We start from the raw sequence: 5,015 nt of genomic DNA on the forward strand, positions 1-5,015 counted from the left end.
CACTGTGTCCATTGGATGCTACAGATCGCCAAGCAAGGTACAGAGCCCATGAATTTGGTCCTGTACCATGTGATCACTGGGGGGCCAATCACACATGTAAACAAAGGCTGCATTTTGTTGTGAATGGAAACAGAACTTTTTCCGAATTTGATGGCCGGCGACTTATTCACGGTCACCAGGACCAGCTGCAGTTCTCTGCTTGCAAGGCACACCGGTGACACCGTCACCAGACCAGTGTTAGCCAGTCGCAGGGCCCCTGATCATCAGCCACAGCAGTCACGGTGTCACTGGGCCAATGTAGCCAGTCAGTGTTCCTTATCACAAACCACACCAGACCAGTGTACTGGGCCGGATATAGGGGGTGGGCTGTGCCACCCCCCAGATCTCTGAGAGTGCATCCACTGATCCATGAGCCAATCAGACGCAGACAGCTGATGTAAGGGGGGATTCTGATGGGGAAAATACATGGAAGGGGGGGGCATTTTGATTGGGACACTTGATGTAAGGGGGAACTCTGATGGGGACACCTGATGTAAGGGGGCCCTCTGATGGGGACACCTGATTTAAGGGGGCACTCTGATGGGGACACCTGATGTAAGGGGGCCCTCTGATAGGGACACCTGATGTAAGGGGGCACTCTGATGGGAACACTGATGTAAGGGGGCACTCTGATGGGGACACTGATGTAAGGGGGCACTCTGATGGGAACACTGATGTAAGGGGGCACTCTGATGGGAACACTGATGTAAGGGGGCACTCTGATGGGAACACTGATGTAAGGGGGCACTCTGATGGGGACACCTGATGTAAGGGGGCACTCTGATGGGGACACCTGATGTAAGGGGGCCCTCTGATGGGGACACCTGATGTAAGGGGGCACTCTGATGGGAACACTGATGTAAGGGGGCACTCTGATGGGGACACTGATGTAAGGGGGCACTCTGATGGGGACACTGATGTAAGGTGGCACTCTGATGGGAACACTGATGTAAGGGGGCACTCTGATAGGGACACCTGATGTAAGGGGGCACTCTTATGGGGACACCTGATGTAAGGGGGCACCATAGAGCTCCATTGGCATTGGCCATTGAACCCCAGAATTGGCAGGTCCACCACTGGCGCCCTGTGCTTTTCACAGATGAGAGCAGGTTCCCCCTGAGCACATGTGACAGACGTGAAAGGGTCTGGAGAAGCCATGGAGAACGTTCTGCTGCCTGTAACATCGCTCAGCATGACTGTTCTGGTGGTGGGTCAGTGATGGTCTGGGGAGGCATCTCCATGGAGGGACACACAGACCTCTACAGGCTAGACAATGGCACCCTGACTGCCATTAGGTATGGGGATGAAATCCTTGGACCCATTCTCAGATCCTACGCTGGTGCAGTGGGTCCTGGGTTCCTTCCGGTGCAGTGGGTCCTGGGTTCCTCCTGGTGCAGTGGGTCCTGGGTTCCTCCTGGTGCAGTGGGTCCTGGGATCCTCCTGGTGCAGTGGGTCCTGGGATCCTCCTGGTGCAGTGGGTCCTGGGTTCCTCCTGGTGCAGTGGGTCCTGGGTTCCTCCTGGTGCAGGGGTTCCTGGGTTCCTCCTGGTGCAGGGGGTCCTGGGTTCCTCCTGGTGCAGTGGGCCCTTGGTTCCTCCTGGTGCAGTGGGTCTTGGGTTCCTCCTGGTGCAGGGGGTCCTGGGTTCCTCCTGGTGCAGTGGGTCTTGGGCTCCTCCTGTTGCAAGGGGTCCTGGGTTCCTCCTGGTGCAGTGGGTCCTGAGTTCCTCCTGGTGCAGGAGGTCCTGGGTTCCTCCTGGTGCAGGGGGTCCTGGGTTCCTCCTGGTGCAGGGGGTCCTGGGTTCCTCCTGGTGCAGGGGGTCCTGGGTTCCTCCTGGTGCAGGGGGTCCTGGGTTCCTCCTGGTGCAGTGGGCCCTTGGTTCCTCCTGGTGCAGTGGGTCTTGGGTTCCTCCTGGTGCAGGGGGTCCTGGGTTCCTCCTGGTGCGGTGGGTCCTAGGTTCCTCCTGGTGCAGGGGGTCCTGGGTTCCTCCTGGTGAACGACAATGCCCGGCCTCATGTGGGGAGAGTATGCAGGCAGTTCCTGGAGGATGAAGGAATTGATACCATTGGCCCCCACGCTCTCCTGACCTAAATCCAATAGAACACCTCTGGGATGACATGTTTCGGTCCATCCAATGCCTCCAGGTTGCACCTCAGACTGTCCAGGAGCTCAGTGATTCCCTGGTCCAGATCTGGGAGGAAATCCCCCAGGACACCATCCGTGGTCTCATTAGGAGCCTCCCCCGATGTTGTCAGCCATGCATAAAAGCATGTGGGGGCCACACAGACTACTGAGGACCATTGTGAGTTGCTGCAATGACATTTCACCAACATGGACTCGCCTGCTGCATCATTTCTTCACTTTGATTTTTGGGGTGTCTGTGAATTCAGTCCTCTGTAGGTCGATCATTTCCATCCAATGATGGGGCGTCCTTACGTTCCTCACCATCCCCCGTCCATGTCAGGATAGAGATCCAGCAGGAGATTCCTCCCCATTGGGATCTGATGGGTTCTCAGAGTCTTCCTGTCAGTTTCTGGAGCTGTGTGTATATATACAGTATATATTCACACCATTAGTGACACGTCCGGGTGTTGTATACAATGTCCGGGGAAACTACAGAGCTGACTACAAGAACATCGCTCATGTTTTACCTAAAACCATTTTACAGAATACTTCACCCGATACATTGTATATGGAGGAGGAAGAGATCCATCAATGGAGACATTGTATATGGAGGAGGAAGAGATCCATCAATGGAGACATTGTATATGGAGGAGGAAGAGATCCATCAATGGAGACATTGTATATGGAGGAGGAAGAGATCCATCAATGGAGACATTTCATCCACACAATGTGACGTCAAAAGGACCCCCTATCACTACAATTAGCTACAAGAAAATGGAAAACTCCCTCCCCTTCTCTGAGCTACAAAAAAATGGAGGACATCCCCGTCGCTTCTATGATCTACAAGAAAATGGAGGACATCCCCTCCCCTTCAATGAGCTACAAGAAAATGGAGGACACTCCTCCCGCCCATCTGAGCTACAAGAACATGGCGGACGCCCCTCCCCTCACATGGAGCTTTAACCAGACACAGAGAAGAATCTGAGAAACTTCAGAAGAGATCAGGTAAGAGGGGGGGACATGGAGGGGAGTACAGGGGGGGACACTGGGGTGGGTGTAATGTGGGGTCACCATGGGGGAGGGGCTATACAGGGAAATGTCTTCACACAGCAGACATGGGGGGGGGGGGTGATATCCCTGCACTGGGTGTTCTGATAGACAGAGGAGTCTGCAGGAGATTTCTACTGGGGGGGAGATCCCTGCATTGTACTCCATGGAGATATCACACCCAGACTACCCTCACCTACCTCCCCCTACAGATCGCCTCCCCCCTCCCCCCCCCCTCATATATCACCTACCTCCCCCTACAGATCGCCTCCCCCCCCCTCCCCCCCCCCCATATATCACAGATCACCTACCTCCCCCCTACACACAGATCACCTACCTCCCTCCTCACACACACACAGATCACCTACCTCCTCACACACACACAGATCACCTACCTCCCCCCTACACACAGATCACCTACCTCCCCCCTACACACAGATCACCTACCTCCCCCCTACACACAGATCACCTACCTCCCCCCCTACACACAGATCACCTACCTCCCCCCTACACACAGATCACCTACCTCCCCCCTACACACAGATCACCTACCTCCCCCCTACACACAGATCACCTACCACCCCCCCCCCCCCCACACACACACACAGATCACCTACCTCCCCCCCACACACATATCACCTACCTCCCCCCTCCACACAGATCACCTACCTCCCCACATACAGATCACCTACCACCCCCCCCCCCCCCCACACACACAGATCACCTACCTCCTCTCCATACAGATCACCTACCTCCCCCCCCCCCCCCCCCACACACAGATCACCTACCCCCCCACAAAGATCACCTACCCCCCCCCCCCACACACACACACACACACACAGATCCCCTACCTCCCCCCACACACAGATCACCTACCTCCCCCCTACACAGATCACTTACCCCACACACACAGATCACCTACCTCCCCCCACACACACACAGATCACCTACCTCCCCCCACACACACACAGATCACCTACCTCCCCCCACACACACACACAGATCACCTACCTCCTCCCCTATACACACCTCCCCCCCACACAGAGATTGCCTAGCTCCCCCCCCACACACCCCGATCACCTACCTCCAGCCCACACAATTACCCCCGCCCACACAGATCACCTACCTCCCCCCAGACACAGATCACCCACCTCCTCCCTTGTACACACCTACCTACCCCCTACACACAGTTCCCCTACCTATCCTGCTCCCCTCCCCCCCACATATTGTCTATTCCGGTGTTTCTCAACCGTTTTTCAGTCCAGGCCCCCTATGCACAATCCGGGGACACAGCATTCTGAGGGCTCATTCACCCCAGGAGGTACATCTGAGCATGCTCCTGCACATCGCTGGGCTGCTCTAAGTGGGAAATGTGCAAAAAGCTGCCGGCGTGATTCTTCAAATCACATGGCAGAAGAACGCTGTACTGTGGTATCGTGCCAGGCATGAACATAAGCTGCATAATGGGGGTGCCACTAAGAATTAATGCTCCCCCCCCCCCCCCCAGTGTACATCCACAGCAGGACATATTATGTGCGATGCGGGAAAATGCACAACCTTCACGTTACTGCACTGCGCTGATGTCATCCGGACCGAACGTAGACGTGCAGTGGGCTGTAGGACGTAAATCTTCTACCCCCAAATTACCCCTCCTAGCACACCCCCCCCCCTCCTAGCACAAATCCCCTCAAATCCTCCCTCCTACCACAAGCACCCAAATTCCCTTCCTAGTACAAAGCCCATTGAAATCCTCCCTCCTAGCACAAACCCCGCCTCCTGGCCAAACATTCCCCCCAAATCCCCTTCCT

Source organism: Staurois parvus, unplaced genomic scaffold (assembly GCF_062004578.1).
Source record: "Staurois parvus isolate SC_StPar_1 unplaced genomic scaffold, SC_StPar_1.0 ptg000913l, whole genome shotgun sequence".
NCBI classification, from domain to species: domain Eukaryota; kingdom Metazoa; phylum Chordata; class Amphibia; order Anura; family Ranidae; genus Staurois; species Staurois parvus.